This window comes from Pongo pygmaeus, chromosome 20 (genome assembly GCF_028885625.2).
Source record: "Pongo pygmaeus isolate AG05252 chromosome 20, NHGRI_mPonPyg2-v2.0_pri, whole genome shotgun sequence".
NCBI lineage: Eukaryota > Metazoa > Chordata > Mammalia > Primates > Hominidae > Pongo > Pongo pygmaeus.
The window spans coordinates 42,868,754-42,881,496 of record NC_072393.2 but is presented as its reverse complement, the minus strand read 5'-3'; positions in this window follow the sequence as shown (position 1 = coordinate 42,881,496).

The window sequence follows — 12,743 nt, the reverse complement described above, 5'->3', positions numbered from 1 at the left end:
AGGAAGGGGAACATCACACACCGGGGACTGTTGTGGGGTTGGGGGAGAGGGGAGGGATAGCATTAGGAGATATGCCTAATGCTAAATGATGAGTTAATGGGTGCAGCACACCAACATGTCACATGTATACATATGTAACAAACCTGCACGTTGTACACATGTACCCTAAAACTTAAAGTATAATAATAAAATTAAAAAAAAAACCCTGCACATTGTGCACATGTACCCTAGAACTTAAAGTATAATAAAAATATGTATATATATATATACAAAATAAAATAAAAGAGAGGGAGAGACCCTGTCTATTTAAGAGAGAGAGAATATAAAAATTAAATTAAAATGACCAGGGCCACAACCAGGCTGAGTTGTGTTTAGGATTTGAATCTCTTCAACAGACTCAGAGACCTGTGCTTCCTTTGACTAAAAGATTGGAAATCATACTGTAGAGCAAGTGGTGAGTCTCGTGAATTGACCCTGCATAGTTTTGTGTAGATGAAAATACAATTTGGGGAAAGGATTATCTTAAAAACACTGAGTGATAGGGATTATGACAGGTTCAGTTTTTTCTTCCCTCTCCCACTCACCCTTTGGCTTATGGTTCGCCCCAGGGAGCATGCCAAAACTTCTATGCTACAGGTTTATGCTCTATGGACTGTACAACACCAACAGTGAACTCTATGGACTTTGAGTGATAACAGTGTATCAACGTAGATTCATCAGTTATAACAAATATACCACACTGATGGGAGGTGTTGAGAATGGGGGAGGCCATCCAGGTTTTGGGGGAAGGCATATGGAAAATCTCTGTACTTTCTGCCTAATTTTGTTGTGAACCTAAAATTGCTCTAAAAAAATTAGTCTTTGGAAAAAACACCTGACAATAGGGATTGGTGAGGGAAAGAATCAAATGGAAAAATGAACTCATACATTAATAGTGGGAATGTTAACTAACAATATTAGTGAGGCTGAGGACACCTATACCGCCAAGTCCCAAAAAATTCACTTCTAGGTATGAACCAATAAAACCTCTTTCACACATTAACAGCAGTGTTATAGCGACACTGTAGTATCTACCAACAGGAGAATGAAAATTGATTATCTATAAAACAATTACCATTGTTTTATAAACAAAGCTATAAATATCAAGCACAAATAAATTGCATAAATATGTTGAAGGTAAAAAGCAAGCTGTAGAAGAATATATATTATATAATACTTAAATACATTTCAAAATCAGGCAAAACAGTAATACTATATTTCAAGGATGCTAAGATGTTATCAATTATTGACACACTATTATTTCATGTGCAAGTAAGAAATACATCATTAAAATATGAAACTGTCAACCGTAAGATGTATTCTGATGTCAGAATGTTAAAATGTACACTTTGGCATTAATGAAATCCAGAAAATATTGTTTAGGGATATATGCACTAAAATTCTAAGGAAATATATGGGAAGGATACTTTTCTAATCTATTATAGTGGTTACCTCTGCAGGAAGAGAGGAACAGAGGGAGTGATGATATGAGGGAGAGGTTAAAAATAATACAAGGTGGCCTATTATAAAAAGAAATAATATGTATGTGTTACTTATATACAAATTATCTCCAAAAAGGTAGATAAGACATGTGATCCTGCAAAAGTAATACCACACCCCTTGTCGGAAGACGTTGCCTTTTTTTTTTTTTTTTTTTTTTCTTTTTTTCCGAGACAGAGTCTTGCTCTGTCGCCCAGGCTGGAGTGCAGTGGCGCGATCTCGGCTCACTGCAAGCTCCGCCTCCTGGGTTCACGCCATTCTCCTGCCTCAGCCTCCCAAGGAGCTGGGACTACAGGCGCCCGCCACCACGCCCGGCTAATTTTTGTATTCTTAGTAGAGACGGGGTTTCAGCATGTTGGCCAGGCTGGTCTCAAACTCTTGACCTCGTGATCCGCCCGCCTCGGCCTCCTAAAGTGCTGGGATTACAGGCGTGAGCCACCGCGCCTGGCCCAGACGTTACCCTTTTAATCCATGACCCTGTGCAAGCAGTGCTTTATACCACTTTGTCACAATTTAACAGCCAGACGTGGCTGGCCAAAAAGGCCTCCCAGGCATGGAAGCTGACCATAGACTATCACAGGCTGAATGTCAAGACAGATGGTGGAGGAACATACAAGAGACTGATAGGCAGCACGCGGTCACGTCATCTCACCAACCTGATGATGGCGTCACAGTCACACGACCCGTCACAATCCTGCCTGAGACACACACAGTAACGCACACACAGGTCAAGCGCGGGCCCCCACAAACAAGCTATTCCAGCCACACAGATGCAAACCTCATAGCAACACGAGACAGAAGACACACACACGCTCTCGTGAGCAGGCTCGGACTACGCACCGGCAGACGCACGCGAATACCCATAAGCAGCCCCAGACACAGACCGTCCTACAGCTCCCGGTCGGCACAGGCTGGCCTCTATGAAGCATGCAGCCGCCCTACCTGGTTCTCCCGGATACAAGCACCACCGCCTCGCACGTGCTCGTTCACCCTGGGAACACGGGGGCCGCAGCTCCATGGCCAGGCAGGACCGTCCCGCAGTGGCCTCTGGGCAATGACTTGAGACAGGCGAAAGGCGGGAAACGCTCGGCGCGAAGGGCTTTGGGGCTTGTAGTTCGGAGGGCGAGGCCTGTGCTCTCAATGATGCAAACCGCGTGCAGGCCAAGATAATTCCCAGAGCCACAGCCCCGCACCATCCCAGGGTCCAGCTGCAAGAACTAAGGCTGAGGCCCCAATCGCCGCCCCTGCACAGGGAAGGGGCGATGCGGGGAGAGGAGGAGCGGAGGGCACCGAAGTCAGAAGTGGAAAGGAACAAGCTCTTCGGATGGAGGAAGGGAGGGTTCCAAGGACCTCCTGCCCACCGCCTCAGCTCGAAGGTGCTGCTGTGAGGAAGCCCCAGGGGTGGGAGGCTCCTCCTGGGAGAGGAGCGCTCTGGGGATGCAAGTCCAAGGGGACCGACAAGCAAAGAAGTTAGATCTGCAGTTCACCTTAATTTGGGCAGCTCACTGTATCATGACGGAGCTCAGAGGCTGGAAGCTAAACTGGGAGGTTCAGTTTTGTCCCAAGCCAGCCAGAGCAGGCGAAAGAGACCGTGAGGACTTGAGGGAACAACAATGAAAATGTCTGTCTTTGGAGGAGGTGGAACTCCTGACTCCCAGCTAGGAAGGGAGAGGGAACTCTATGTCAGGACAACCCATGATGCAAGTACAGTCTTTCATGGGTGTTGGGCCCCCGGGAGGGGTCATATTTGGGGATTTCCAGCACCAGGGCTCACCAGCCTTTATCCCAGGTGCTACCCAAGGCAAGGCAATGGCTTCCTATGGCCAACGTATGCTCAAATTTTCGGCAAGAGTTGGGGTATTCGACCTTTATCTTTGGGACCACTATAAGCTAACTACCTGGATGGTGTGGAGGAAAGGATTGCCCTCTTGATGGCAGTGAGAAGGAAGGGTCAGCAAAAGGGACCAACAACAAATGGTCCAGGTCATAGTGCTTCCCAGCCTTCATCATGGCACAACCAGAAAATGGTACTATTTGTATGGCACACTGGAGTTGTAAAATTAGAGTATAGGTTAAGCTGATATAGTAAAGACCCCAAAATACATATTCAATGACCTGAATACCATATATTTATTTGTACCTCGTGTAAGAATCTAGGGCTGAGCAGTCCAGGGCTGGTGGGATAGCTCTGCCTTCCAGAGTGAGTAGTATCCATCTTTGGGGCAAAGGGGGATGTTAAAACTCTCAGCATCTCCCAGCCAGTAGGGCAGGAGAGGGCAGAGGATGCAGGCACAGTGCTTTCTAGGGTTGCAGTCCAGAAATTACACTCATCCCTTTTGCTCACATCTCATTTGTTAAACTGCACTTCATAAAAATTAGAAACTGTGATGCATCACAGGACATTATGAAGACAGTAAAAAGATAGCCTAAAGATGGAGGAAAATATTTGCAAATCAGGTATAGGATAAAGGTCTATTATCTAATACATATTAAGATCTCTTTATGACTCAACAATGAAAAGACAAACAACAAAATTAGACTTTGGGTAGAAGACATGAGTAGACATCTAGCCAAAGAAGATATACAAATGACCAATAAGCATATGAAAAGATGTTTGACCTCATTAGTCATTAGTGAAATGTAAATGAAAACCACAATAAGGTACCACTTCACATCTACTAGAATGGCAATATTCAAAAAAAGGAAACTGGGTGTTAGTGAGGATGTGAAGATATTGGAAAACTGATACATTGCTGGTGGGAATGTAAAATAGTTCAGCCACTGTAGAAAACGATTTGGCAGTTCCTCAGAAAGCTAAACATTGAATTACCGTATGACTGAATAATTCTACCCCTAGGTTATACCCAAAAGAACTGAATACAAGAACATGCACATACATGTTCATAGCAGCACTATTTGCAATAGCCAAAAGGTGGAAATAACCCAGATGTCCATCAACAGAAGATGAATAAAGTTACCAGGTTACCAAATAGATGAAAGTTACCAAATAGACAAAATTACCAGTTGTGGTAATTCATACAATGGAATATTATTCAGCCATAAAAAAGAATGGAGTATGCATAACGCCACAACATGGATGAAGCTGCAAAACATTATGCTAAAGAAGGTGGATACAAAAGGTTACATATTGCATGATTCAGTTTATATGAAATACCTAAAATAAATAAATCCATAGCGATAGAACACAGATTAGTGGTTACTAGGGAATAGAGGAAGGGGAGAAAGGGGGAGAAAGTGCTTAATTGGTAAGAGGTTTCCTTTGGAATGATGGAAATGTTTTGGAATTAGAAGTGGCTATTGCACAACACTGTGAATGTACTAAATGCCACTGAATTGTTCACTTTAAAATGATTACTTTCATATTATGTGATTTTTACTCAATAAATTATATAAAATGTGGAAATGGCCTAAACATCCCAATAAACAGAGATTTTCAGGCTGAATTAAAAAAACACCCAATTATATGATGCCTATGAGAAACCCATTTTAAATATAAAGGTTATATTTAAATTACAAAGGTCATATTTAAATTATAATAAATAAGGTTATAATTATATTAAAAATATAAATAGGTTAAAAGCAAAACAAAAAAAAGAAAAAGATATACCATGCTAATGCTAATTTTAAAAAGCTAAAGTAGACCAGGCGCTGTGGCTCACGCCTGTAAACCTAACACTTTGGGAGGCCGAGGCAGGAGCCCAGTTTAAGACCAGCCTGGCAACACAGGGAGACCTCGTCTTTATAAAAAATCAAAAAATTAGCCAGGCATGGTGGTGTGTGCCTGTGGTTCCAGCTACTCGGAAGGGTGAGGTGAGAGGATCACTTGAGCTCAGAGGTCGAGGCTGCAGTGAGCTGTGATCGCGCCACTGGGCTTGAGCCTGGGTGACAGAGCGAGACCCAGTCTGAAAAATTAAAAAACACTAAGCTGGAGCAGATATACCACTATCAAAGTAGATTTGAGAGCTAAGAATATTAACAGGGACAAAGAATGTCATTTTGTAATAATAGGATCAATTAACAGTACATAACAATCCCAAACGTTTATGCATTTAGTAAAAAAATCTCCAAAATACATGAAGCAAAAACTGATGGAACAAAAAAAGAGAAATGGACAAATTCACAATTATAGCAGGGATTTCAAAGCTCTTCTCTCAAGAAACAAGCAGACAGTAGACTTGAACAAATTATTGCAACAGAACAGGAAATACATGAATGTACCCAAATACATCTAGTAATTAGGTATATGTTCAAGGTGACATTTCAAATATGTGGCAAATATTGAATTATTTGTAAATGATCATTGGAAACTAGGTAACTGTATAGGGGTAAAGTTGGATTTGTACACACAAAAAAAATTAAAGGAAAAAAATGAAAGCAAAACCATAACAGGAGGAAATCATGGGAAAATTTTAAAATTATCTCAGGGATATGGTTTGAATGTTTGTGTTCCCCTCAAAATTCCTAGGTTAAAACCTAATCCCTAATGTGACAATATTAAGAGGTGAGGCCACGTATGGGATTAGGACCCTTTTAAGAGTACTTGAGGTTGGCTGGGCACGGTGGCTCACGCCTGTAATCCCAGCACTTTGGGAGGCTGAGGAGGGCAGATCACGAGGTCAGGAGTTCGAGACCAGCCTGGCCAACATGGCAAAAACCCATCTCTACTGAAAATACAAAAATTAGCCGGGCGTGGTGGTGGGTGCCTGTAATCCCAGCTAGCAGGAGAATTGCTTGAACCCAGGAAGCGAAGTTGCAGTGAGCCAGGATTGTGCCATTGCACTTCAACCTGGGCAACAAGAGCAAGACTGTCTCAAAAAAAGAAAAAAAAGAAAAAGAAAAGGACTTGAGGTTAAAGGAAGCTCTCTCTTGCTTTCTTACCCCTTTTGCCTTCTGCCATGTAAGGATGGAGCAAGAAGGCTCTCACTAGATGCCAGCACCTTGATCTTGAATTTCCCACACTCCAGAACTATAAGAAATTTCTGTTCTTTATTATTTTACCTAGTCTGTGGTATTCTGTTAAAGAGGCAAAAAAGACTAAAATAGAGAAGTGGGGTGTGCTATTAAAAATACCTAAAAATGTGGAAGGGGCGTTGGAATTGACTAATGGGCAGAGGCTGGAAGAATTTGGAGGAGCAGGCTAGGAAAAGCCTATATTGCCATAAATGAAACATTAAGAATGATACTGGTGAGGGCTCAGAAGACGAGAGCTGTAGAAAGAGCCTACGTATTAGAGATTATTTAAGTGGTCATGAACAGAATGTCGGTAGAAATCTGGACCATAAATGCTATTCCGATGAGGTATTGATGGAAATGATGAATATCTTATTGGAAATTGAAGGAAAGGCCATCTTTGTTACAAAATGGCAAAAGACTTGGCTGAATTCTGTCCATCCCTGAGGGCTCTATCAAGGAAGAAGTTAATAGCAATGAACTAGGTAGGATATTTGGCAGAAGAAAAATATTGAAGGAGCTGCATGGCTTCTCTTAATTGCTTTTAGTAAAATGTGAGAAAAGAGAAAAAAATTGAAGACACAATTTATAATTAAAAGTGAAGCAGAATATAAAGATTTGAAAAATGTTCAGCTTGGCCATGTAAAGAATAAAAAAGGGTATTTAGATGAAAACCAAGGGTGTGGTCAAGTGGCTATTCAGTAAGATTAGTATGGCTAGACGGAAGCCAGGTTCTGTTCATCAAAATAGTGAGAGGATGACCCCAAAGACATTTTAGAGATCTCTGAGGTTGCCATGCTCACCAAAGGCCCAGAGTAGCAGGGCTTTGAGGACAGAGAGGTTTTGAGAGAGAGGCCAGGGTGCCCATGGTACCTTGAAGCTCACTGCCCAGGGCTGCCTCAGGTCTCTGCTCCCTGCATTCCAGCACAGCACTCCGCTGCTTCTGCTGTGGCTGAAGCTGGCCCAGGATGTTGCTCAGGTTGCTGCTCCAGAGGGCACAAGTGGTGAGCTTTGGTAATGGCCACATGGTGCTAATTCTGCAGGTGTGCAGTGCAAGAGCTGTGGAGGCATGGCTTCCTCCACTTAGATTTTAAAGAATATCTTGGACAGCCTCAGGGCCACTACAGAGTCTCCACTATGGCAACTCCTAGTGGAGCCATGCAGATGGGGGGCAGCCTTCAAGACCCCAAACTGTAGAGCCACCCGTGTACATCACCAGCCTGGGAAAGTTGCAAGCACTGAACTTCAACATGTGACAGCTGAAGAATGGGCTGCAGTCAGCAAAGCTGTGGGGGTGGGGCTGCTCAGGGATTTGGGGGCCCAACTGCTTCCCTAGTGTGTGGAAAGTAGGACATGAAGTCAAAGATTATTCTCAAGCCTAAAGATTTAATACTGTTTGCCCTTTTGTGTTTTGGACTTCATTGAGACCTGTTACATCTTCCTTCCTATTTCTCCTTTGGAATCAAAATGTCTACTCTATGTCATTGTATTTTGAAAGCACAAAACTTGTTTGATTTCATAGGCTTACAGCTGGAGGTAGATTTGCCTCAAAATGCACTGTGCCTTGAGTCTCACTTAGATCTGATTTGGATGAGACTCTGGACTTTAGACTTTTGAGATGATGCTGGAATAAGATTTGGGGGCTGTTAAGATAGAATTAATGTATTTTTTCATGTGAGAAAAACAAAATTTTGGGAGGTGGGGGGCTCTACAGGTGGAATGCTATGGTTTGAATGTGTATGTCCCCTCCAAAATTCATAGGTTAAAATCTTATCTCCAATGTTATAGTATTAAGAGGTGGGGCCTTTAGGAGGTAATTAAGTCATGAGGGCAAAGTCCTCATGGATGGGATTAGGGGCCTCATAAGAGGGTTTGAGGTTGAAGGGAGCTCTCTCTTGCTTTCTTGCCCCTTCTGCCTTCTGCCATGTGAGGATGCAACAAGAAGGCCCTCATCAGATGCGAGCATCCTGATCTTGGATGTCCCAGACTTCAGACTTATGAGAAAATAAATTTATATTCCTTTTAAATTACTAATCTCAGGTATTCTGTTATAGCAGCACCAAACGAACTAACACACCCAAGATGCAGAGGGCCTTTTAAACGTGAACCAAAACTAAGAAGACTTAAAGGAACAAACTGGCAAATTAGATAATATTATCAATTTTTCATGGCAAAAGGACCATAAACAAATTCAAAAGACAAATAGCAAACTGGAAGAAAATATTTGCAACTCACATAAAGTGCTAATTTCCCTGCTATATAAGAAAAACGCTAGAGTCCAGTTGAAAATTGGGCAAAAATATCATGAGAGTTCACAGAAAAGAAGTGCAAACTCATTCATAATAAGAAAAAAGCAAATTAAAACTACATTGGGAAATCATGTTCTACCTATCAAATTGATAAAAATCCAATAGTTGGTTGGCTTGAGCTAACAGACGAGGAATTTACACCCCAAAAGCTTGCAATACCTATACTTTATTTATTTATTTAGAGATGGAGCCTCGCTCTGTCGCCCAGGCTGGAGTGCAGTGGATCAATCTTGGCTCACTGCAACTTCCATCTCCCAGGTTCAAGTGATTCTCCTCCTCAGCCTCCCGAGTAGCTGGGACTACAAGCGTACACCACCACACCTAGCTAATTTTTGTTCTTTTGGTAGAGACGGGGTTTCACTATGTTGGCCAGGATGGTCTCGATCTCTTGACCTCATGATCCACCCACCTCGTCCTCCCAAAGCGTTGGGATTACAGGCATGAGCCACCGCGCCCGAGCTGTCACATTTATTTTTAAAGTATATGGAGGCCAGTCACGGTGGCTCACGCCTGTAATCCCAGCACTTTGGGAGGACGAGGTGGGTGGATCATGAGGTCAAGAGATGGAGACCATCCTGGCCAACATATTGAAACCCTGTCTCTACCAAAAGTACAAAAATTAGCTGGGTGTGGTGGCGTACGCCTGTAGTCCCAGCTACTCAGGAGGCTGAGGCAGGAGAATCGCTTGAACCTGGGAGGTGGAAGTTGCAGTGAGCCGAGATTGTGCCACTGCACTCCAGCCTGGGTAGCACAGCAAGACTCCATCTCAAAAATAAATAAATAAATAATAATTTTAAAAAGTGACAGTTATGAAAATTGATCACGTATGAGGCAGTAAGCGAAGCCTCATTCAGTTCCAAAGAACAAATGTAAACATCTGACTATCCTGCAATAGCATTAGAAAAAGATAGCCAAGTCTTTTGAATTAAAAAAGAATACATACATTACAAAACATGTGAAAATGAATAACAATGAAAACATTAAACGCCAAAATTGTGGGACATAGCTTATGTAGTACTTAGAGGAAAATTACAGCTTTAAATACATTTATCAAGAAAAATAAAAATCAAATTCTCAATTTACAAGTGTGGAATAGGAGGAAGAAAGCACACTAAAAGAAACAAAAAAGATTATAAAGATAAAGAAATCAATAAAATAGAGAATTAGAAAAAAGTAAGAGAAAAGGATAACAAAACTGAGACAGGGTTTTGAAAAGATCAATGATCAATAAGTTACATAAACCTCTGTTAAGGCTGATATTCAAAAAATGAGCAAAGATTCAAATGAGAAAATGAAAAAGATGCAAATAAACATGAAGTTAAAATAATAAAAATATTATAAAGGACTATTTGTAAGAAAAGTTGATAACCTAACAAAATGAATATATTTGCATAAACCTAATAAATTGAAGTCATATACAGAGACATTCTTTCGGGGAAAAAAAGTCTGAAGGCCAGATGGATTTTCAACTAAATCTTAACTTTTATGAATAGAGTTGATAAATTATTTGATAAGGGATAAACAGGGTAAGAATAAACGCTTCATAGAAAGTGTCCAAGTGAGTGACAAGTATACAGATGTGCTCTAATTCACCAGTAGTCCTTAATAATGCAAACGAACACATTCAAGAACAAGTGTTTGCAAGGATGTGTAGAAAGAGGTGCTGCTGGTGAGAATGTAAACAGTTGCAGCCATTCTAGAAAGCAATCTAGTTGTTCCTGGGAACATTGAGTGTACAAAAAACTCTTTATCCCACTAGCCAATTGCCAGGCAAATAGTCTAATCTAGTTCCAGTCTGCAAGAATATTCTTTGTGGTAGTCAGGAGTTGTATCCATCACTACAGGAATAGATAAGTAAAATGTAAATATACACAATGAATTACTACACAAATGTTAGAAGGGATGAACAGTATTAGAGCACTATGCACAGAGAAACATGACAAATCTAAAAATCAGTTCCCACTAGAAAAAAATGAATTGGTAGCATAGTACCATTCGTACTATGGGAATGCACATTCATTTAAGAATGCATTTCAAACATACCTGTGTGTGTGCCTATGAAGAATAGGAATTGGGAATGATGGAGTGGGGAACAAATCAAGAAATTGGTGTGACAGTAAATTATTTTGATAATGTACTATGAATTGAAGTCTAAAAAAAATCAATGCAAAATGAAACAAAAACAAACAAAACCAAGAGCTATGCCTATCTTTTTCTTTTCCTGGCCTCTGTTAATAAAAGTCAGCATCCTGGCCAGGTGCCTGTAATCCCAGTCCTTTGAGAGGCTGAGGCGGGTGGATCACCTGAGGTCAGGAGTTTGAGACCAACCTGGACAACATGAAACCCCGTCTCTGCTAAAAATATAAAAATTAGCCGGGCATGGTGGCAGGTGACTGTAATCCCAGCTACTCAGGAGGCTGAGGCAGGAGAATCGCTTGAACCCAGGAGGTGGAGATTGCAGTGAGCCGAGATCGCACCACTGCACTCCAGCCTGGGAGACAGAGCCAGACTCTGACTCAAAAAAAAAAAAAAAAAAAAGTCAGAGTCCTAACAGTCTCAAATATCAAGGCCGGGCATGGTGGCTCACGCCTATAATCCCAGCACTTTGGGAGGCCAAGGCGGGAGGATCACCTGAGGTCAGGAGTTCAAGACCAGTCTGGCCAGCATGGTGAAACCTTGTCTCTACTAAAAACACACAGACAAAAAATTAGCCTTGCGTGGTAGCAGGTGCCTGTAATCCCAGCTACTCGAGAGGCTGAGGCAGGAGAATCGCTTGAACCCAGGAGGGGGAGGTTGCAGTGAGCCGAGATTTTGCCATTGCATTCCAGCCTGGGCAACAAAAGCAAAACTCCGTCTCAGAAAAAAAAAAAAAATATATATATATATATAGATATATATATAGATAGATAGATATATACACATATGTTGGATATATATATATACACATATGTTGGATATATATATATATATACATATGTTGGAGATATATATATATATATATATACATATGTTGGAGATATATATATATATATATACATATGTTGGAGATATATATATCCAAACAGAGGGAGCTCTGGGAGACTCTGGAGCTGCAGCTACCACTCCAGGATCAGAAAGATGGGCTGGGGCCACTGCTGTTTGGGACTCAACCCATGTACGTAGAGGAAGGACGTGGGCTGAATTCACACTTCCGTTCCCCATGAGTAGCTGGCTTTCAGGGACACAGTCCAACTCCTTGCGATTGATTTTATCATTAATAATAACCCCATTGTTAACTGTTTACAAATTACATTCTTTCAATTAATTCTCGCAAAAAATCAAAAGGCTAGAATATTATTCCAGTGTTACAGATGACTAAACTGAGCCTGAATCACTTATTCAAGCTCTCCTGACAAAGAGTTGACATCCATATGTAGGTCTAACTCCAAAGTCCATACTTGTCCCAATATCCAAAGAGCTGATACTTTCACTACTCTTTCTCAAAGAATATGTGAGGAATTACTGTGTAAATGCCTGTCTAAGAAAGCTGTCCAGGAAGGTGACTTATTCCTCTGTTAGTGAAGTATCGCCACCTCATGGCTTCCAGCAATCTACTTTTCTCCACCATCCAATCTGTTACCTCCCTGTCTCGAGTTTTGTGAATAAAGTTGAAAATCTTAGTAGGGCATAACAAAATATACTGAGACAGAACCAGAAATCAGCATGAAACCATGTTCTAAAAAGGAAACATTTTTTTCCCCGGCGATCTCTAAAACGGGCTCAATCATAATGGCAGCAATTTTGTCCAAAATTCATGTACTGGAGGGAGCAAGGAGTTTTCTTAAAGTAATCCCCAGTGGCTAAATTCTGACAAATTAAGCACCAACATTAAATACACTATAATTAAGTGAAATTTGTTTAGATTGTAGAAGGCCATAAATTCAT